The following is a 23,681-nucleotide window of genomic DNA, read 5'->3' on the forward strand; positions in this document are numbered from 1 at the left end:
CACTCAGGCACCCCAAGATTCCAGATTTTTAAACCTCACTTGAACGTAGGGCCATCAATAGGAAGGTATGCATGTAACTCACTCTAGGGACTCCATGTAACAGAACCCATTTTCCTACAGGTGAATTGAGGATAATTCTACAAAGGTGGTTGTGAGGGCATAGCTAGTCAGGGAAGCTCCTGGAAGGCAAGGAAACAGTGATGTCATAGAAGGGCAATGGCATCTCGGGAGGAGGGAATAGAAGGGGCTTCCATCACCAAGGGAGCAAGACCTGGCCCTTGTTGCTCCAACACCATTAACAAAGGAGGAAGGTAAGCATGGGTGTCTTTTTTTTTTTTTAACTGAAAGAATTTTTTTTTTTAAGATTTTATTTATTTATTTGATAGATCACAAGTAGGCAAAGAGGCAGGCAAAGAGAGAAAGGAGGAAGCAGGCTGAGCAGAGAGCCCAATGCAGGGCTTGATCCCAGGACCCTGGGATCATGACCTGAACCGAAGGCAGAGGCTTTAACCCACTGAGCCACCCAGGTGCCCCAGCATGGGTGTTTTTGATGGTTGTGTTTTTGGTCCTTTAAGGGGAGATAAACAATGAAATTTCTTTTTCAAGCCTCTGCCCAACTTCACCGGTCTCTTTCTTCTTTCTCTGGTCATCTTTAGGGTTCTTATCTAAACCTGTTTCCATCCTTGAGACCAAATCTTTTTTTTTATTATTAAGATTTTATTTATTTACTTGAGAGAGAGGTAGCTAGAGAGAGAGAGCATGAGCAGAGAAAGAGGCAGCTATAGAGGGAAAGACAGACTTCCTGCTGAGCAGGAAGCTGGGTATGGGGCTTCATCCCAGGACACTGGTATCATGACCTGAGCCCAAGGCAGATGCTTAACCAATTGAGCCACCTAGTATGCCCCACCTTGAGGCCAAATATGCTTTATATGTCACAGAGGGAGTCCAAACTAAGAAGCCAATTGGGAAAACTTAAGACCCAGAGCAAGGCAACAGCAGAGTGTTGAATTGACCTCAGGATGCTGAGAGAAGTGAATGAACTTTTGAGGGATCCTTTGTTCTATACGAATATAGGATGGAGTCCTCTCACTTGAGGGAGCAGAGGCTTTGAGTGAGCTGCTTTCTCACCCACAGGCCCGCTGTTTCCAGATGGTTATCAGAATGCCTTTTAGACAGGCAGAGCCCTTTTCCTTATTCCCAGAGGATAATCTAAAAGGAAATATATATGTATATGTGTGTGACACAATGACACAATGACAAAATTTCACTCAGGTGCAAGAGACTGATATCAGAGCCATCCTGAAAAGTCCCTTCAGACAAGAGAGAGGGGCATAGAGGCAAAATTTTTTCAGTTTTAGTAGCCACAGGATGGGGCATTTGAGAAGATTTGAAAGCTATAATACTTTTTGGAGCACCTCTGCAGATCTAAATTGCCATCAGTAGGTTGGAACACACACACTTGCATTTTTATAACCTAATTTGTTCTGTAAATAACTATGTCTGATATCTAGAGGTGTGAAGGCCCAGAAGAAAAGGGAAGTGGGGAAAAGATTTTTTTATCCTCTTGATTTTATGAAGAAAAGAAAACAAACCTTCCAAAAAAAAAATCCGTTTTTAGAATTTTTTTCATCATCTTGCCAATGTTCACTTCCTTGGAGGAGGAAGAGGAGGTGGAGGAGAACCTGTGGCTGGGGAGGTGGAGGTGGTGGTCCAGGAGGAGGAGAAAGAGGAGGAGGAGGAGGAAGGGGAGGGGGGAGGAGCGGAGATGGGGGGGCGGGGGAGAAGGGGAGGAGAACCTGTGGCTTGAGAGGTGGAGGTGGTGGAGGAAGAGGAGGAGGAAGAGGAGGAGGAGGAGGAAGAGGAGGAGATGGAAGGGCAGAAGGGGGGGAGGGGGCAAGGGGAGAAGGGAGGGGGAGGAGGAAAACCTGTCTGTAGTACAGAGAGCTGACACAAAACACTCTTCTCATCAACTAGAGCCCACGTGGTAGCAATTCCCAACTCGGGGGAGAAGAATCTGCCTCCTTAAGGCCCCACCCCCCGTGTCAGTGATTAAGAAAGCCCTTTCTTGTCCCTGCTTTTCTTTCAGGGGATTCTGAAGATTCGGTCAACAGGAAACGGGACAGGAGGTGGGGGTGGAGAGGGGAAGCCCGAGAGTTACGCGGTGCGCATCAATTTCAAGGGTCCTTGAGGGCTGTGCACACCATCTCTGTATGAGACGGTAGTAATAGCAGCAATCATCGATGATCGGCCCCCAATATTGAACCCGATACCTCCGTGCCAGGCACTTGCATCATCTCATTCAATCCTAACAAGCCTCCCCTAAGTGAGGAATGAGGAGGGACCCAGGTTCAGTTGAAGCACTTAGGGGCCAGCATGCGTCTCTGGTGGCGGGGTCCAAACCCATTCTGTCGAACCCACCCCGGAACCGTTCCCAGGTGGATCCAGGCCTGGGATTTTGGTGCCGCCTTCACTTCTGAGACGGTCATCCGTAGCATACATAGATGGCTCTATCCAGGGACGAATCATGGTCCACCCGGCACTGGGGAAGGACGGCCTCCGGGCGGCTCTCAGCGGAACTTTACTGTCGGCGGCGCGTGTTCCCGTCCGGGCGGCCGGGCGCGCGGGCCGGGCGGGGGACGCATTCTGGCGCGGACCGCGAGCGGAGCCTGCGAGCGCCGCCGCCGGAGAAGACCGACGCTTGCCCGGAGCCAGCCCGCGGCGCCCGGGCCTGGCCGGCCGCTTCCCGCCTCAGCCGCCACCCCCGCCCCCGCCGCCGCAGACGCCGCGGAGGCAGGAGCCGCGCGACGCTCAGCCGCTTGGCCCTGCCCGGCCCCGCGCGGCCCTGAGCCGCGGCGCCGGAGGTGAGTGCCGGTGCCGGCCCCCGGCTCCCGACTTGGGCCGCCGGGACCCGCAACAATGGGGGCCGAATGGGGACGCGGCCCGGGCCCATGGCGCTCAGCGGCCTGGGGCAGCCAGCCTGTCCCAGCGGCCCGGGCCTTGGGGCGCTGGATCCCCATTGGGGAACTCCAGTGGCCGGAGCCTTGGAGAGGGTCTTGGCTTCGACCCTGGGCCTCGGTGGCTTATATTTTGTATCTTGGTATCCAGGAAAGGGAATCATAGGGGCACGGAGTTTTAACTCCTTTGGCGTGCGCTCTTGACGCTTGATGCGGACGCCCTGGAGGCAGACCACAGTGGGGTGAATGTGGGGGGGGGTTGCGTTTGGAATTCTAGGGGCCTCAGTGTGCCTGGTCCCTCAGGCGCATCGGGATGTGTCTTCTCCCTACCCCCAGTCTTCCGAGGTCTGTGAACTTGGCGGACTGGGGTCTGGCTGGGGAGAAGAGGCACGAGGAGTTTGGCTTCTTGGGGGAAACCAGTGATTAGTTCCTGGAAAGACAGAAGCTCAGCTGGGCACAGAGGAGTTGAGCAAAGAGCTGGATTCTCCAGGGCCCAGATGCATCCTGGCGTTGAGGGGTTCTTGGGCAGGGAACTGAGTGTCACAAGAGTGCCACGGTGAGTAGTGTTGGCTACCTTGGCGTTAGGGTGAGGCCGGAGTTGTGATTTGGGGAGTGTAGAGGAGTGTTGGTAGGCTGCCGAGTTTGGTAGGCTGCTGTATGTGGGCCATGGTGGTGGCAGCCTGGGAGATGAACAAGAGAACTTCGCAGAGTGGGCTTCCCGTTAGAGAATGACCTCTTCCTGCGGGGGAGTGGGTGACTCAGATCTGTTAGAATTCCTGTGCTTGCTAGTGGATGTGACTGACTATATTAGTGCCTGGGCACCAAGGTAAATGGGGCTGGAAAGGGCTTTGGGGGGCTGAAGGAGTTCGTTCCTGAGTAGAAGATAGTGTGAAATCATTCCTTCTCACTCCGAGTCAGAATGGTAGCTGTCATTGACAATATTTTAGGCAAAGAATTTTGTTGGTGGTATTTGGATCCAAAGCTTTTCTTCTGTTCATTTTTTTTTTTCCTCCTGTTTTTGAGTTGTGACTCATACTTTCTTTTCAGCACTGTGGCTATTGTTTGTAATGCTAGACAAACTTAGATACTCTAATATATGTAAATTCTAGGGGGTTTCAGTCCAATTCTTACAAATCTAAATTAATTTAAGAGCCTGTTTTCACTAATTTGTGTGTTATTGTTAAATGTGTGCAGCTCTAGAGGGGGATGTGAAGACCCTAACAGTTGATGTTGTTAAATACTCTTCATATCCCCAAATCCAAGAAACATGCATTTTCTCCTGCTGCCATGAAGTCATTATGTTGAATCTTTTAAATCTTAGTTACTGCCATTTGAGCCCTCACAGGACATTCTCTTCACTGGAAGTGTTATCTACCTTCAGTGAGTTTGGTCTGTACACTGTGTCTCATCTGTATTATTATTATTTTTTAAAGATTTTATTTATTTATTTGATAGAGATCACAAGTAGGCAGAGAGGCAGGCAGAGAAAGAGGGGAAAGCAGGCTCCCCTCTGAGCAGAGAGCCCGATGTGGGGCTCAATCCCAGGACCCTGAGATCATGACCTGAGCCAAATGCAGAGGCTTAACCCACTGGGCAACCCAGGCACCCCTCATCTGTATTATTTAAAGGCAGGGTGCAAACTCCAACTCTGAGGCCTGCAACTGTTCACCAGAGGTCTGTATGTAGCGTTCAGACAAAAGTTGAATGAGGTATTAAATTCTAGATGGAAAGAAAAAAGTATCAGAATCGTTGCACCTTTTGAGTTTATTTAGAGTGTTAAGAGGCACTGGAGTCTACTATAAATTTTCAGGTGAAATGTGAGGTAATTCTGTCTGTAGTTGTGCTAGTAGTTATGGGGATTGGTTTCCCCCCCCTTAGCCTTGTAAAAAAAATCATGTATTTCCCTTCAGTTCTTTCTCTTTCTTTTAAATTTTTCTATTTTAAAACCTTAATTCTTCCATAAACTGGTTGTGGCTCATACTTTCTTTTCAGCACTGTGGCTATTGTTTGTAATGCTAGACAAACTTATCCAAACAGATTTGTTATCTGTTTGCTTCTGTTGAAATATTCCAGATACTATGTTGGGCATTTCCACAGTGGTGATATTTTTGACATTTTGATAGTAGTTCTTAGTTCAGAAGTGGCTGTAGGTCTGTGAAGAAAGAAGTGATTCAGGTATATCAAGCTTTTAATCAGTAAAGCTGTTGAATGAAGTTTTTATACAGTATTAATTTTGGTGATAATTGATTATCTTAATATATTTCCATGAAAAAGTTTAGCTATAATGTGGTCACATTAGTGTGGGATTGTTTTAGCATCATTTTATTTAAATATACCTGTTAACTTTAAGTATTTCTGTAGACAAACCACAGGTAACATTTTGTTTCTGTGTGTGTCTGGATGAACAGTGATTTATAAATACTGTATATGTGCTTGGGTTCCCCAGGAAGCCGTCACACTTTCCTTTCCACTGTGGTTTGGGAGCATGAAGGCGTTGCTTACCCCCTTTGTCTGGTTCACTGTATGTAGGCTGGGAGTGTCTGCTGATCACTTGGAGTGCTGTCCCCTAGAACAGGAGGAATAAGATTGAGGTAAGGCTCAGTCTATTTGAAATTGCTTGCCTCTTGATAATCACTGCATAAAATATCATGTAAATTGTATTTGAATTTTTTTAAATTGTTAATCTCCATTCTGATCTAGTAGAATGAAATTCTGTCCTTTCCTCTATTATCTATCGGTATTTATGTTTTTTGCTAAAAATAAATGAAATTTAAAATCAAGGCACTCACATAATAAATTCTTTGAAATACCTTTCATTTTCTATCTAAAATATGCACTTGATCAAGGAAAATAAAAACAGTTTACATATGTTGTTTTGAAAACAAAGTGATTGTTGAAAAATATTTTTGACTACCTGTTAGACAAATGGATAGAGTTCAGAAACTCTTGGAAAGAAGGCTTAGAGTTTTTGCTCTCTTTAGGAAAATTCTGAAGTGCCTAGTACAATAGGAAGGGCATGTCTTTAGAGTCATCCCACTTCTACCTCTTGCTTGCTTTTTGACCTGGGCAAGCTGTTAACCTTTCTGAGCCTTGTTTTTTATTTTATTTATTTTTTTCATCTGTAAAATGGGGTTAATATAACCTCTGCAGATTGTATTGAGGACTGGAGAAGAGGTACAGTGCTTTGTGGGGGGCGGGTGGTTAGTGCTTGCTGTTAGTAGTAGTGTATTGATGTTAGTAGCTGTTAGTGTAGTTAGAAGTAGTAATGGGGACACTACTCTCAGTAGTATTAGTAGTAGGAATATAGCTGGGTGCTCTGAATAGATGAGGGGCTCAGTTTCTTTGGTGAAGAAAGTAGCCTGCTATCTCCACCTGCTTGCACTCTGGACAGGTGAGAATTGTCGAGGTAGTCTTTATCTGGTAATGGTGGGCAGGAGTCCACACTATAAAGTCCAAGGTCATTTCTGGCACTGGTAGGTTTTTTTCCTGGCAGTTTCTGTGGAGAAGCCCGGAGGTAACTGTTCGGCATGTCCTTGTTTTGAGAACGGTAAGTATTCCCATTGACAGAGTGCTAGGGTATGCCAGGCAGCATGATGTTCTTGTAGGCCATGGTCAGGATGTTTCCCTAGCTTTCGTCTTATCAGAGACCTGATTTTGTCTTTTTGCTAGGAAGACTCCAGATGCTGGAGAGATTTGTCATCTTTCTCTAATTTGGGCTATTTTGATAGAATATAGCACTCTGTTCAGAAATGTTTTTGATGAACAGAAGGTTCACAGCCTTTGTTACAGAATTGTTCAGTTTTATTTTTTCCCTATGAGAGGAAAAAAAGTCAAGAGAAAAATAAGTATGAGCCAGATAGAAGTGATTAGAAATAACTGGCCCTAAATCTCTTCCAGCTCTAGTCAGATCTCCTCTCCATTCCTGCAGGTCTCTGACTCCAGTTAAAAGTAAATAATATTCTTTTACCTTAAAATACAGTGAACATCTAGATTCTGGTATATCTCTATTTCAACATCTCACAAGGACCTTTATGACCCAGCCTCTTCTGTATCTGCCTTTCTAGTCCCTCCTCTGCAACAATTCCTTCAGCACTTGAGGCTCTAGTTATAGTGAACTCCTTGAGGGTCCCCAGCATGCTCAGGATATACCTCCTGCTAATTTTCCTCTCCATTCTAGTGATTTTTCTGACTCCTAGGCTTGCATTTACCAGAAATCAAGGCACTACCATCTCTTAAGAGACTCTTCAATTCTTTCTAGATTAAGCTGAATGCCTGTCTTTTGTGTGGCCATTGAAATTTGTCCAAGTATCTTTCATAATTACACTGTACTCTTAACTTTTGGTATATTTGTGTGTTTTCCATGCTAGGTTGTGACCTACTTGAGAGCAGACCCTTGTCTTGGTTATCCTTATATTCTAATACCTAACCATCTCTAGCACAGAGTGGCTACTCAGTGAATGTTTGTTGAATGAACAAATGAATGACCTTTGATATGAAATGACAGGAAATCATTCCTTGTGGAGTTGGTGGTGATGAGAGTTCTGATTTTATGGCTGCATCTGGTCCTGGCTGAAACAGCGTTTCTGCCTTTGTACTTCCAGGTTGCTAAAAACAGTATTCTGTTTGAAAATGTGTTGCTTAATTCCATACGTTCATGGTTTCAGGCTGGGGGGCTATTACTTGCTTTCTGTAGGTCTTGCAAAAGTTTGCTTTGGAAGAAATAAAAGTTTTTCATTGGTATTATCTAGCTCTTCCTTTGGCCATTTACTACTGTGAGCACTTTGTCCTCATGTGTGAAGAAGAATGGCTAGTCAGTTTGGGTCACAAGGTCTCCAGACAACTAGTGGGAGTGGGTAATGGATTTAACACCAGGTGTGTGACTTACTGGCTGATGGACTTTTGGGAGTTGAGCTTAATATCACCATTTTCAGGATCCAAGATTATTTGCCCAAACTTTATTCAGGAATTTGAACTCAGTGACTACGAAATTATCTGTACTAGTTCTTTGCTCAGCCTAATACTGTACTAACACTGAAACTGATGAATTAATTCTTTGTTAGGAAGCTATGTGTTTTGAGTTACTAAACCAGTAATTTAGGAATCGTGCTGATTCATTAAGTCACCCTTTTGGTTCTTCATGGTAAAATAACTTGAGAGTGTACTATCTAAATTACTTTGATTTAATTCTCATGATTGATCCGATCACATAGGAATCCCACTGAAGACCAGGTGTGAGGAACCTTACTAAAACCTGCATAATGCTGTTCTTCTTTCCTGCAGCTGACAAACATAGCAGACTGCAGAAAAGAAAAGCATGAAAAGTAACTGTAGTTAGATTAAAGATAAAAACTGATATGAGAGGGGTGCCTGGGTGGATCAGTGGATTAAGGCCTCTGCCTTCAGCTCAGGTCATGATCCCAGGGTCCTGGGGTCGAGTCCAGCATCGGGCTCTCGGCTTAGCAGGGAGCCTGCTTCCTCCTCTCTTTCTGCCTGCCTCTCTGCCTACTTGTGATCTGTCTGTCAAATAAACAGACAAAATATAAAAAAACAAAACAAGAAAACCTGATATGAGATAAGGAAAACTGAGACAAAGTATAAGACATTAAATATGGCAAGCAACTATGAAATTGAAGATAGTTTGTGAGCAATGTTGAGATTTTGATCATAATGCAGGTTAGAAGCGGTAAAAACAAGGATCATTTCAGCCAACATAGATATATTGGCAGTACTAGTGCCCACTTACGGTCTTGTAACACCATTAATGAAAGTTGTATATAGGCAGAAATGAAAATGTTTGCTTTATGATAAGTATACCTTGCACACGTATCATACTATAGTTCATAAAACACTTTCGTGTACATTTCTTTTACTTTACCCTCCCAACAACCCTGTGACGCAGGTAGCTCCATTTTACAGACAAGGAAGAAAACACAAAGAGGTGAAGTGGCTTGCTTTCAAGTGCACAAAGCCAGTAAGAATAAGTTGGGACTTGATTCCAGGTTTTCTGATCCTAAGTTTAGGATCCCTTTTATGTCCTCATAGGATGCTATTAGGTCTTCAGTTTGGGCGGATGGTTACTCCTAATTCCAGGCTTCTGGCCAGTAAAAGGTACACCCGAAGAAGGTAGTGCTCTCTTAACAGTAGCCCAGAAACTCTAAAGGGCTGGATGGGGGAGGAGCCTAAAGGGAGCCCGCCCCCCTCTGCAATAGATCACTTAGTGCTCAAGACAAAAACCCAGAACCAGGTGATGTTTTTGCAATACTTGACACTAGCAGTCATCTTTCTCCTAATGTGATGATGTATAGAAATTGGGTTAAGGGCGCCTGGGTGGCTCAGTGGGTTAAGCCCCTACCTTCGGCTCAGGTCATGATCCCAGGGTCCTGGGATCGAGTCCTGCATTGGGCTTTCTGCTCAGCAGGGGGCCTGCATCCTTCTCTCTCTCTCTCTGCCTCTCTGCCTACTTGTGATCTCTCTCTCTGTCAAATAAATAAATAAAATCTTAAAAAAAAAAAAGTTTGGGAAGAATTTTTTTAGGTGTGATTCTAACTTGAGCTCAGGCTCTTTGCCTTCATTGTGCTTTCTACTGTCTCCTCCACACCAGGTTTCCCTGTTTCACCCATCTGCACTGAGCTTGGATGCCAGTTTAGCACGGCCCATAGTTTCAGTGCTGCCTTTCCTGGGTCTGAGAACCCTTTACTTGTACTCTTGCCATCCCTAAACTTTGTCCTCTGGGTTCTTTTGCTAACCCTAGGCTGCTCAGTGTTTCTGGGAATCAGGAAAATCGGATGTCTTGTTGACAGCAGTTCCTGCTGTCCCACTTAAGTTGAGCTCTGACTGCTACTCATGGTCCTCCTGTGCTGCCTTCTCAGGGTCCCATTTCCTTCAGCAACTGCTTGCATGTTTCCCAAGGCTAATTAAAAAAAATTTTTTTTTCTTCTTTTTAAGTAATCTCTGTACCCAGCGTGGGGCTCGAACCCACAACCCTGGGATCAAGAGTCTTAGTTCTACCAGCTGAGCCGGCCAGGCACCCCAAGGCTTAGTTTTTCCATAGGCCCTAGATCTGCCTTCTGTCTCCTGCATTCCTTTTTTAAAAGATTTTATTTATTTATTTGACAGAGAACACAAGTCGGCAGAAAGGTAGGCAGAGAGAGAGGGAGAAGCAGGCTCCTGCTGAGCAGAGAACCCAGTGAGGGGCTTGATCCCAGGACCCTGAGATCATGACCTGAGCCGAAGGCAGAGGCTCAACCCACTGAGCCACTCAGGTACCCCTATCTCCCTCATTCTTTTTTTCTTTTTTAAAGATTTTATTTGTTTATTTGACAGAGAGATCACAAGTAGGCAGAGCAGCAGGCACCTGAGCCACCCAGGTGCCCCTATCTCCCTCATTCTTGACCATGAGTTCACTTTAATTTAAGGCTCCTGCTCCCTGTTTTTTCCCCTTACCTTTCTGTCATGACATTTCCTTTTTCCTTTTTCTTTTTCTCTCTCTATTTTTAAAGATTTGTTTATTTATTTTAGAGAGAGAGAGCATGAGGAGGAAGGGCGGAGGGAGAGGGAATCCCAGGCAGACTCTGTGTTGTGTGGAGCCTAACACAGGACTTGATCCCATAACCCCGAGATCATGACTGGAGCTGAATGAAACCAAGAATCAGAGGTGTAACTGACTGTGCCACCTAGGCACCCCTTTCTCATGACAGTTTCATAGGTCAGAATCTCTTGCTTGTAGAAAGTCCTTGACTTTTTAACTTTTTTCCCCATGATTATACCAGTAATACCAGTAATATATTAGCACAGTAAAATTCAGACATTTTTAAATAAGGAAAGAAACCCATAATCCATGTCTCAGTGTTAATTACCACTGAGAATTCAGTCTATTTCTGCTGGGGTTGAGATCTCGGGTGGTAAGATAGACCCCTGTGTAGGACAGAGTCTGTTTGAGACTCCCTCTTCCTCTCCCTCTGTCTGTCCCCTGAGTGGGTGTGCAAGTGTACTCTCTTTCTTTCAAATAAATAAATCTTAAAAAAAAAAAAAGAATTTGGTCTGTATTCACATTTTCTTCTACTGGGTTTGCTAATGTGTATGAATGCATGTGTATGTGAGAGAAAGAGATAGGTAAAGTAATTTTTTTTTTTAAGATTTTATTTATTTATTTGACAGAGAGAGATCACAAGTAGGCAGAGAGGCAGGCAGAGAGAGAGGGGGATGCAGGCTCCCTGCTGAACAGAGAGCCCAATGGGGGGCTTGATCCCAGGACCCTGGGATCATGACCTGAGCCGAAGCCAGAGGCTTTAACCCACTGAGCCACCCAGGTGCCCCAAAGTAATTCCTTTTTGCATAAATGGGATTGCAGTATATCTACTCTTCTATAACTTTTTCATTTAATGCTTTTATCTTGGGCATTTTTTCATGTTTAATACTCAGATCTATCATATATTATAATAGTTACATAGTGTTACATTGTATATTTGTATCAATTTTTCTAGTCCCCTGGTGATAGACATTGTTTCTGTCTTTGCAGCTACAAGCATCCTTGTATGTGTGTATCTTTGTATACTTCTTTGTATACATTGTATACATCTTTCTGTACTTTGTATACTTATGATAAAATCCTACAAGTGGATTTTCTGTGTCAGAGGATATGCATGTTTAAAATTTTTCTAGGTAATACCAAATAACTGAAAATATTATATTTATAGTTCTCCTTTAGCACTGAACATTATCAAATTCTTTTTAAAAGATTTTATTTTTCTATTTTTTTAAAAAGATTTTATTTATTTATTTGACAGAGAGAGAGATCACAAGTAGACAGAGAGGCAGGCAGAGGAAGATGGGGAAGCAGGCTCCCCACCAAGCAGAGAGCCCGGTGTGGGGCTCAATCCCAGGACCCCGAGACTGTGACCCAAGCCGAAGGCAGAGGCTCAACCCACGGAGCCACCCAGGTGCCCCTAAAAGATTTTATTTATTTACTTGACAGAGATCACAAGTAGGCTGAGAGGCAGGCAGAGAGAGATGGGGGGGAAGCAGGCTCCTTGCTGAGCAGAGAGCCAGATGTGGGGCTCCCAGGACCCTAGGACCATGACCTGAGCTAAAGGCAGAGACTTTAACCCACTGAGCCACCCAGGTGCCCCAATTATCTAATATATATATATATATTTTTTTTTTAAAAGATTTTATTTATTTATTTGAGAGAGAGACAGTGAGAGAGAGCATGAGAGGTGAGAAGGTCAGAGGGAGAAGCAGACTCCCCATGGAGCTGGGAGCCTGATGAGGGACTCGATCCTGGGACTCTGGGACCGTGACCTGAGCCGAAGGCTGTTGCTTAACCAACTGAGCCACCCAGGCGCCCCTCAAATATTTTTAATCTTTACCAGTTTGAAGCTATTTTTGAACACTTTTTTTTTTTTTTAAAGATTTATTTATTTATTTATTTGACAGAGAGAGAGATCATCACAAGTAGGCAGAGAGGCAGGCAGAGAGAGAGAGAGAGAGGAGGAAGCAGGCTCTCTTGGTAGAGAGCCTGATGCGGGACTCGATCCCAAGGACCCTGAGATCGTGACCTGAGCCAAAGTCAGAGGCTTAATCCATTGAGCCACCCAGGCGCCCTTGAACACATTTTTTTAAAATCCTGGATAGCATTTTCTTACCGAGGAGGAAGAACATCTTTTCATGTGTTTATTTTGTATGTATTAAATGATTAATTAGTTGATTTATCAGTGTCTCCTTTCTAGCCTCTTCCTAACCTCCTCTCCCCTTTTGATTTTAATCTACATGTAAGGTAGAACCATAGTAACTTAGGTCTGGGTCTCTCATGCCACCCTAGCCTTCTCCTTCCTATCCCTGTTTCTTATCTAAAATGCAATTTTACTGCCATTTCCTTACCACCTGTTTTATCTATGTCTCTTAATGCTTTGTGGTCTGGCTTCTGGTCTTACATTTCTCCTGGACACTATTTCTGAGGTGAATTCCTTATTGCCAGGACAACAGTTTTTTTTTCTTGATGTCTCTTCTCCCTTGTTCTGACCAACTCCCCACTCCCCAGGGGAGGGAAGCCACGCATGAATGGACTTTCTATTATGGAAAATTTCAAACATAGACAACAACAGGGAATATAGTATATGAACCCCGTGTACCCATTTTGTCAATTTTGACAATTATCAACATTCCCCCCAATTTTTTCCTTCAGTTGTCCTCCCCACTTTTTGGTTGTTGTTGACATATTTCAAAGCTAGGCATATTTCAAAGCTAAATCTCAGACGTTGTCACTGAGTGTATATCTCTTACTGATAAGAACATTCTATTTTTTTTTTAAGATTTTATTTATTTATTTTCCAGAAAGAGAGCATGTACATAGGAGCAGGGGGGAGGGACAGAGTGAGAGGAAGACGCAGGCTCCCCACTGAGCAGAGAGCCTGATGTGGGGCTCCATCCCAGGAGCCTGAGATCATGACCTGGGCCACCCAGGTGCCCCAAGAACACTGTATTTTTTAAACATCATTTTGTTGCCATTTTCTACCCTAATAAAAATGAACAACATTTCCTGAATAGTGAGGACTTGATTTATTTTATTTTATTTATTTATTTTTTAGATTTGATTTTATTTATTTGACAGAGAAAAAGATCACAAGTAGGCAGAGAGGCAGGCAGAGACCTGATGCGGGGCTCGATCCCAGGACCCTGAGATGATGACCTGAGCTGAAGGCAGAGGCTTAACCTACTGAGCCACCCAGGCGCCCCTATTTTATTTTATTTTTTTAAAAGATTTTATTTATTAGAGAGAGAGAGAAAGCACCGGGGGTGGGGTGGGGCAGAGAGAGGGAGAAACAGACTCTCTGCTGAGCCCAAAGCAGCCTCAATCCCAGGGCTCCTGAGACTAACTCAGACATTTAACCATCTGAGCCACCCAGCTGCCCCAGGACTTGTGATCTCTCTCTGTCAAATAAAATCTTAAAATAAAAAACAAAAAAACCAAAACTTTAAAGATTTTATTATTTGACAGACAGAGATCACAAGCAGGCAGAGAAAGGAGGAAGCAGGCTACCCACTGAGCAGAGAGCCCAATGCGGGGCTCAATCCCAGGACCCTGGGATCATGAGCTTTGCCGAAGGCAGAGGCTTTAATCCACTGAGCCACCCAGGTGCCACAGGACTTGATTTTTTTTTCCTTCCTTCCTCCCTCCCTTCCTTCCTCCTCTCAGTCCTTCCTTTTTTTCTTCCCAGGATTTGATTTTTAATCCTGGCTCTATGATATCTGCTGTTTAAGTTGGGTGGTTTGTGAGCTTTTCTTCTTCTCTTGAATGGTAGTGAGAATAATTATGATAATTCCATCTCATAGGATTGTTGTGAGATTGAGATTATCTCGTACTCCCACATTAAGTGCTTAGCACAGTGCTTTACCTGTGTGGGGCACGAACGTTTTTTGTCTCACCCTGTCTTTATTTATCCATTCATTGATTCAGCAGATTATTTTTTGAGCATGTATGTTTTAGCTGAAGAGGAAACACTGACCTTGGCTTCTAGGATTCTACATTGTCTTGATGCTCTGCCTAGTTCTCAGATGTGCTTTTGTAAAAACCCTTCATTTTGTCCCTCTGGATATGGATGTAACCTGGGTTTGTTGTTTTCCTCTTTCCCTGTCCCTCAGGGACCTAGCTCTTTCACTTCTATCGCTTCTGGGTGTCCAAGTGACTCAGTTCTATACCTGTGGTTTCTTTACAAAGCAGCAAACCCACATTTCCTCCTGACTTTTGGACATCTCTGTCTGACCAAGGGGATGAGTATAAAGTGCACTGAATTGAGTCTGCAAACCAGGGCTGCAACTCCATCTCAGCCACTAACTTCATGGCTTGGGCAGTCAGAGTCACCTCTCTCTCTTGGTAAAAGGATGGAAGGGCTGAATTAAGAGTCCGAAACGAAGTTCTAGCCACCTTTAAAGGTCTATCAGCTAGGAAAAGGTGATTTTAGAAATGTCCTCAGCATAGGTGGAACCATAGCCACCATTCTGCTCCCCAGACAAGTTTCTGGCTCCCCCCACCTGCCTACTCCGGGGAAATCCAGGCTTTACCCTGTGGCTTTTCCCTTTTATTTGTCCTTAACATAGGACTGGTTACCTCATGGCTAGATCTTTAGGTGATTTTGATTCCTGGCTTTTCCTGGAACACACTGGTGGCTGCTTTCAGCTTTACATCTGTATTCACATTGTGTCCTTTGGTTATATTCATGTTTCCCCTGAACCTGTGTTATGGCCATTGAAATTATGACCATCTTTGTGAGCTTAGTTCAGATGACAGATTCATCCCCATTGGAAGTGAGTTCTCCCTCTTTTGACTCTTACGACTGGCAGTATATCAGTGACATTTCACCATATGCCTGGTTTCATATATTTGCACAAGTTTTAGTTTATTATTATTTTTCACCTTCTAGTTTGTAATCCCCTTTAGTACAGGTACCATATTTACATTGTGTGTAATTTTGCATCATGTGCTATCTAGCACAATTCGTTGTGCTGATAGTTTTGCAATAAATACTGATTGAATAAGTGAATTAAAGTGGACTTTGCTTCAAGGTAAGAACATTTACAGAATATATTTTTAAAAGGTTTTATTTATTTATTTGACAGAGAGATCACAAGTAGGAAGAGAGAGAGGGGGAAGCAGAGTCCCTGCTGAGCAGAGAGCCTGATGTGGGGCTCGATCCCAGGACCCTGAGATCATGACCTTAGCCAAAGGCAGAGGCTTAACCCACTGAGTCACCCAGGTGCCCCCAGAAATGTTTTTAAACCTGGTTGTTCAAAGGATGTGGTAATTAGTGAAGAAGGCCCAGCCTGTGAAATGGTACCAATGGTACTAATTTAGGTACTAATTCCTTGATTCCAATTCGAAGAATCCTCCGCTTGCCTGTCCTCTCTCAGAGTTGCGAGGATTGTTCTCTTGGATAATATGACTTAGTTTCTTCAAAACATCTCCAGTAACATTGTTGTCATTATGGAGTAGCTAAAGGTAATCGTCATTATGGAGTAGCTAAAGGTAATCAACAATTATTGAAAGTTAACTTATTAGATACAAAGGAATGCACTAATTTTTTTTTCACTTAATTTAAAAAATCTTATATGAAATATGCACTTTTTAATTCTCATTTTATAAATGAAACCTAGGTTTAGAGAAATTAAGTAACTTCTTCAGTGTCATTTTAGATACAAAATGGCAATGCTGGGACTGTGACCTAGGCCATCTCATCTCAGAGTCTATATTTTGTATTTTATTTTTTCAAGAGCCCATATTCTTAATTGATTTACTGCTTTCCTCTCCAAAACACATTTATTGCCAGTTAGCTCTTTGATGTTTATTTTTCACTTCCCTTATCAAATACCTTGCATGAATTCCTTTATTTTTTCCTTTCTAAACCAGTTCTCCTGTTCTTCCTGATTTTGGTAAAGGGATGCCTTACCTCTGCTCCATTCTTCTGGTTTCTTTGCTTTTCCCTTAACCCAAGCCCTTCAGGTCTAGTCCTGGATTGTGACTGCTGCTTTTCCTTCCTCCATTCTCTCATCTTTGCAGTTCTGGAAGGACTCCCTTTTGCCCGTCTTTCTCCACTTAAGAATCCTTCTGTGGTTCCTGAAGCTGGGATATCTAAAAGCCAGTTTTCAAGTAGTGTCATAATCAGCTGTGGGACTTCTTCAAAGCGTGTAAAGTCTTCAGAGTAAAACTATGAGATCAGTGCTATTACTTGCATTTTAGAGATGACAAAATGGAGACTTAACCAGACTGAGTCACTTAGATAAGATCACTATTGGTGGGAACTGGGAAACTGTGTATTTTTTTTAAAAAATATTTTATTTATTTATTTGACAGATAAATCACAAGTAGGCAGAGAGACAGGCAGAGAGAGAGGAGGAAGCAGGCTCCCCACCTAGCAGAGAGCCCGATGTGGGGCTCGATCCCAGGACCCTGGGATCATGACCTGAACTGAAGGCAGAGGCTTAACCCACTGAGCCACCCAGGCGCCCCGGAAACTGTGTATTTTTAGTAAGTTCTTCAGATTCTGATGCCCTGAGAAACACCAGGTTTAAAATGGAAACACCAGGCAGCCTTCAACTCCTTTTAGAATTCCTTCCCTAAATGTCTTTTTGGTTCCTGTGACCCCTCCATAAGTGAAATTTCTGTAGCATTTGACTCTTGATTAAGCCCGTCTTGCTAATGTCTTTCCTGAATAACATACTCCCCTGGCTTGTTCTTCTCTGCTGTCCACTATTCTTTTTTTTTTTTTTTAAAGATTTTATTTATTTATTTGAGAGAGAGACAGAGAGAGCATGAGCGAGGAGAAGGTCAGAGGGAGAAGCAGACTCCTCGTGGAGCTGGGAGCCTGATGCGGGACTCGATCCCGGGACTCCGGGATCATGACCTGAGCCGAAGGCAGTTGTCCAACCAACTGAGCCACCCAGGCGTCCCTGCCGTCCACTATTCTTTACTCCCTTGTGGTTTGGCTTTTTCTTGGCTACCCTTTCCCCTCTACACATATTCCCTGAGGCTCTTGCATATTTGAGGCTTCAGCTACCTAAGTTTGGCAGGAACACCTAAGTCTGTATCTATAATCCCAATTCATTTTCCAGCTGTTTCTGGCATTTTACTATTTAACAACACTTACCTACACCATTGTTTAAGCTGGAAACCTGGGCCACGGATAAGAGTTTGGAGTTAGAAGTCTAAGTTGAAATCAAATTCTACTACTCTTCTAGCTGGGTATAATTGGGATAGGTCACTTAATGTCTCTAAACCTTAGATTTCCTCTTTGTGGAATGGGGATAACATTACTTAACACATGGTATTATTGTTCGATATAATGAGAGAATGTCAATAAAACATTTAACAATTTCGTTAATATTTATGGAGCCCTTCCTATGTATCAAGGACGGTGTTGGCTGCTGGGGAGATAGGATGACCAAGGCTCTCTTTTTGGGGCTCCTGTTGGCTACTGAAGCCTTACCAGTTTTGTCTTCTCAGTCTCTAATGTTTCTACTTTTCTCCTTTCTCATTGTCCCTTCTGTGGTTCAGAGTCTCCCCACCTTTTGCCCAACGTTATAGCAGCTTTCTGCCTAATCTCCTTGCCTCCACGCAGCCACCAGAGTGTTCTTTTTATTTATTTATTTATTTATAAAGATTTTATTTATTTATTTACAGACAGAGATCGCAAGTAGGCAGAGAGGCAGGCAGAGAGGATGGAAGCAGGCTCCCCACTGAGCAGAGAGCCCAATATGGGGCTCAATCCCAGGACCCTGGGATCATGACCTGAGCCGAAGGCAGAGGCTTTAACCCACTGAGCCACCCAGGCGCCCCTTTATTTGTATTTTTACTTATTTATTTTTTTAGGGAGACAGAACAGGTGTGTGCAAGCATGGGGAGGGAGGCTAGTGGCAAAGAGAGAGAGAGAGAGAGAATGAATCTTAAGTAGGCTCTACGGGTAGCCTGACTTGGGGCTTGATCACACAACCCTGACATCATGACCTGATATGAAATCAAGAGTTGGACACCTAACTGATTGAACCGTCTGTCCAGGTGCCCCCACAGTGCTCTTTTTGGGAATTTAGTTGATGCCACTTATCCTTCAGTGGCTCTCTATAGGGGCATATAGACTATGGGGAGGACTGCATGGAGTTAGCTATTGAGTCCACTTCTGAGCTCAGCAGAGAAGCACTCAACAGTATAATGGTTATGTCTGCCAGAAATAGAGACAGGAAAGTGTTGCCAAGTGCCACATATTTGCCAGTTCTTGTATAGGACAAAGTTCAGACTCCTTTGCAAGGTCTTCAGGACACTGTTGGGTCAGGATCTGGCCCGTCTACTTCTCATCTCTTTCAGTCTCTTTCTTTACTCCCAACCTGTGCACAAGCAGGGGGAGTGGAGGCAGAGGGAGAAGCAGACCCCACTGAGCAAGGACCCTGACGAGGGAGTTAATCCCAGGGCCCTGGGATCATGACCCAAGCCAAAGGCAGGCACTTAACTGCCTGGGCTGCCCAGACTCTGTCCTTTAACATTCAGATCTGTTGCCTGCTCTGGAAAGCCTTGCCCAGTCTTTCCAGGTAAAATTATTTCCTTCTGTGTCCTATAGAGGCTTAGTTTGTCAGTCTGTCCTTCCTTCCTTCCTTCTCCTTCCCCCCTTTTTTTTTTTTTTGAGAAAGAGGGATAGAATATGTGTGCACAGTGTGGGGGGAAAGAGCACAGGGAAAGAGGAAGAGAGAGAATCTTAAGCAGACTCCATATCCAGTGCAAAGCCTGATGAGGTGCTCGATCTCACGACCCTGAGGTCATGACCTGAGCTGAAAGAAACCAAGGGGCAGATGTTTAACTGACTGACCCATCCAGGTGTACCCCCCCACTTCGTTTTTAATTCACCTATCATAAATTTAACCATTAAAAAAAAAAGATTTTATTTATTTATTTATTTGATGGAGATCACAAGTTGGCAGAGAGAGAGGAAGGGAAGCAGGCTCCCCACTGAGCAGAGAGCCCAACTCGGGTCTTGATCCCAGGACCCTGAGATCATGACCTGAGCTGAAGGCAGAGGCTTTAACCCACTGAGCCACACAGGCTCCCCTACCATTTTTTTAAAAAGATTTATTTATTTGACAGAGATCACAAGTAGGCAGAGAGGCAGGCAGAGAGAGAGGAGGAAGCAGGCTCCCCATTGAGCAGAGAGTGCAATGTGGGGCGCGATCCCAGGACCATGAGATCATGACTTGAGCCGAAGGCAGAGGCTTTAACCCACCCAGGCGCCGCAATTTCACCATTTTTAAGTCTTTAATTCTGAGGCTTTTAGTACATTTACAAGGTTATACAACCATTAGCACTATCTAATTCCAGGGCATTTCATTGCTATGAAAAGGAACCCTTATTTATTAATTTATTAATTAAAGATTTTATTTATTTATTTGACAGACAGAGATCACAAGTAGGCAGAGAGGCAGGCAGAGAGGGGGGAAGCAGGCTCCCTGCTGGGCAGAGAGCCCAATGCGAGGCTTGATCCCAGGACCCTGTGATCATGACCTGAGCCAAAGGCAGAGGCTTTAACCCACTGAGCCACCCAGGCACCCCAGAAACCCTTACTTATTTATTTGTTTGTTTGTTTAAATATTTATTTATTTGACACAGGGAGACACAGTGAGATAGGGAACACAAACAAGAGGGTGTGGGAGAGGGAGAAGCAGGCTCCTCGCTGAGTGGGAGCCCGATTCAGGGCTTGATCCCAGGACCCTGAGATTATGACCCGAACTGAAGGCAGCCGCTTAATGACTGAGCCACCCAGGCACCAGAAACCCATATATATTAAGTTATCATTTTCTGTTCTCCCTTTCCCCTATCTCCTGGTAACCACTAATCTACTTTTTGTTCCTATGGATTTGCCTCTTCTGGGAATATCCGATAAATGAATCAGACAGTATGTGGCCGTATGTGACTGGCATGTTTAACTTAGCGTGATGTTTTCAAGGTTAATCCATGTCGTAGCGTGTGTCACTACTTTATTCTCTTTTATTGCTGAAAAATATTTCATTCTATGGATATGTTAATCTGTTCATCAGTGGAACCTTAGTTGTATGTTGTACTTGCCAGATTGCTCACAGTGTATGCTTACATATCTATGTCAGTTGATGGGATGATCCTGGAGGTTTCTAGTCATCACTCTGTGACGAGGATTCCCTCTGTGTGTCTTCAGTGCCTACCAGTACTGGTCAGTAGTACATGTTTAATCAGTATTCAGTGATGATTTGTTTTATCTTCCTTTCCAGAAAACCTGACACTTTCTGCCGTTTCAGCATTACTCAGATCCAAGCTGTGATTCCTGTGCAGAGAATGTCCTTTCCTTCCCTCCTCACTTGTCTGATTCTGCTGTGCTTCAGGGTTGTTTCAAGGTCTGCCTCCTCCAGAAAGCCTTCCAACAGCATTTAAACCTCAGATGTTGTTGCTTCCTTTTCTGAACTCTGGTGCATTTGGGGTCTCTATTATTCATTAGCTCTTAATAAATATAATCTCAACACTGTCCTTAACTAGATTGACAGTAGGCCCACCAACACTGAATCCTTTTTTGCACTCCAAGTAAAAAAGTACTCTAATTATGTAATGGAATTACATCTAACATTTTACCTTAAATCGAACTATTCTTTGCAAAAGGAAAAAAAAAAGAGCAAGAAATAATGACTTAAATAGTGAGGTAATTTCTTCTCACCATTTTACTCAGGGAATGAGTACCCACAGGCAGGGTATGCAGGTAGTGTCATTACAGTTAATATGACAAAATCTGTACATTTCAAGAATTTTTGACCATTGGCAGAAGAGAAATTTTTTAGGTGGTGTGGTGATGAGTTAAGTATTCTACCAAAAGAGAAGGAGAAGGAAGAGAAGGAGAAGGAAAGAAAAGGAGAATAATAGTAATGGGGAGCCATAGAGAATTGTTGATGTAAAAAGATGTGTTGGAAATGATAAGCAAGAGGATGAATAGGGAAGGCCTGCAAGCTGGAATCTTCATAAAATTACTGGACTGGTCCAAGCAGCAAAACACATGAGGGTTTAATTTCTGAATACCACAACCTTTTGGAATTTGTTTCAGTGTATATGTCTACGGTAATATATACATGAAACTATAGTGTATTTACGTGGGCAGTTGAAAAGCCTTTTCAAGGGTGACTTTATTGATGATCTTTCGCTTTAGGCTTTCATGGGAGCCCTAGCTAAGATAAGGCACTTACAGTAGGTACCCAGAGAATTTTTGGAGGCAATATGAGAGCGTGGTCGGTCACTGGATGTGGATATGAATAGGGGCAATCAACAGCCTGAAGAATATGGTGCTACAAAGGATGGAGATGAGGCCAGGGAGGATCTGTTTGCTGATTGCTTGGCTTTACAGAGAAAGAATACACATATAAAGATGAAATGCTGATTTTACAGTTATAAAGTCATATCTATTATAAAACAAAAGAATAAAAAAGAAAACTTTTTTGGTAAAACTACCACCCAGAGATAAAAATGGTTAACCTTTTGGTGCATTTCCTTCATGTGTATATCTGTGTGTTTCCCGTGTTATATAAATACTCGCATGAGTGTTATTTTTTTAAATGGGGGTTTAAATATTAATAAGGTTTTGTTTGTTTGTTTGTTTTTAGACAAAATTTATTGTAAAAATGGTCTTGAAATTCTATCCCTGAAATTTGCTCTGTATGTTCTCAGAGAGACTCTTCCTCTAAAGGTTAGAAGCCTCTTTGACAGAACCATCTGTTTCATATATTGGCAGATTTATTTGCTCATGAACCTTACCAGGTCTGTCTTTGAGCTCTGGTTAGGGCAAGTTGAAATTTACCCGATTGACCCAACCAGTGCTCTTAGCCCAAATTCCTCCATTAGAGAGACCTGTGACCTGGTCTCATCTGTCAGATGGCCCCTGCTAGGCTTGTTTTTCATCTATTGACAAGTGGATATTTCAGATTAAATGTTTTTTGAAACATTTTAGATGCTTAGAGGAAGACTTGATTTTTTTCTTAAATTAAAATTAAATCAAAATCATGTGCTAAGACAGCATCTTAAAGAACAATTCCACGTCAAGGGCATTTGGGCTCATTTTTCTCCCTTTAAGACTCACTTCCATACTGTTATTCCATAAGTGAAAGTGGCAAAGAGTGCCTTTGTGAGGTATAAAATCAGTGCATTACTTATGAGAAATCAAATCTGCGAAACAGTAGTAGCACCAATAAAACAGCCTATTGAAGTGGAAACTGTTACTCTTTCACATTTAATATTTTACAATTTTGTATCCACTGATATTCTTCCTTTCCCAGGTTATGGCTCTCAAGCTATTTATCTTCTCATGAGGAATCTTGAATCTTCATGTAGGTAGAACATTTGGTTCTTACCGCTTACATAAATCTTATTTCTAGCTTAAAAGGAGAATATCTCTGTCCTGGATATTTTTCATTTAGTAACTTCAGTGTCTTACACTTGGCAACTTTTGCCTCACCTGATGGCTGCAGATCTGAACTGATATATTCCAGAGCCCATTTGGTTGCCTTCTATGAGTGGGACATTTGGTGTGGGTTATTCTCACTGTCTGTGTGTTCTTCTTTCCCCTACTGTTTTTTTTTTTTTTTAAAGATTTTATTTATTCATTTGACACAGAGAGATCACAAGTAGGCAGAGAGGCAGACAGAGAGAGAGAGAGGAGGAAGCAGGCTCCCCGCGGAGCAGAGAACCCGATGCGGGACTCGATCCCAGGACCCTGAGATCATGACCTGAGCCGAAGGCAGCGGCTTAACCCACTGAGCCACCCAGGCGCCCTTTCCCCTACTGTTTTATTCAGTCATTGTTTGTAGACTTGGTTTATCCAGTTTTGTCTGGATGAAATGCCTATTTTCTGGGTTTGGGGCCAATTTTTTACTTAAATTTTGGGTAAAACTGTACAGTATCCCAGCTGCTGTCTGAAGAGATGAGCTCTCCAACTGCAGTTTTATTTGTTTAGAAACCAGATAGCACATACTGTGGTGGAAGATGTTATACACTTAACAGAAAGAAAAACAGGCTCTCCCTAAGTGGAACGTGGTTGTCTATATGAGAGCCAACATACTGCTGTATATTGGACAGCCTCACCTCCTGGGGTTTTCAGATGGGTTGGAGCTGCAGTAAGACTTGTGTTTTCATGAGAGACACTGTAAAATAAGTTTCACATCTATGTAGGATTTGTTTGCATTGTGCTA

The 23,681-nt window shown here is 43.3% G+C and overlaps 1 protein-coding gene across 6 annotated transcripts in view; it reads left to right on the top strand.

The window, feature by feature from the left end:
• Positions 1–243: 243 nt before the first annotated feature.
• RAD54L2 (RAD54 like 2) overlaps positions 244–23,681 on the top strand; it is a 117,298-nt gene continuing 93,860 nt past the window's right edge. For 3 of the 6 annotated variants that reach the window (XM_032321056.1, XM_032321038.1, XM_032321085.1), the window contains exons 1-2: positions 2,636–2,861; positions 5,401–5,545. The gene's annotated coding sequence lies outside the window, so the exon portion shown is untranslated. Of the gene's footprint in view, positions 312–2,635; positions 2,862–5,400; positions 5,546–23,681 lie in introns of those variants that run through there. The other 3 variants (XM_032321048.1, XM_032321077.1, XM_032321068.1) reach the window with 3 other exon arrangements.

Source organism: Mustela erminea, chromosome 1 (genome assembly GCF_009829155.1).
Source record: "Mustela erminea isolate mMusErm1 chromosome 1, mMusErm1.Pri, whole genome shotgun sequence".
NCBI lineage: Eukaryota > Metazoa > Chordata > Mammalia > Carnivora > Mustelidae > Mustela > Mustela erminea.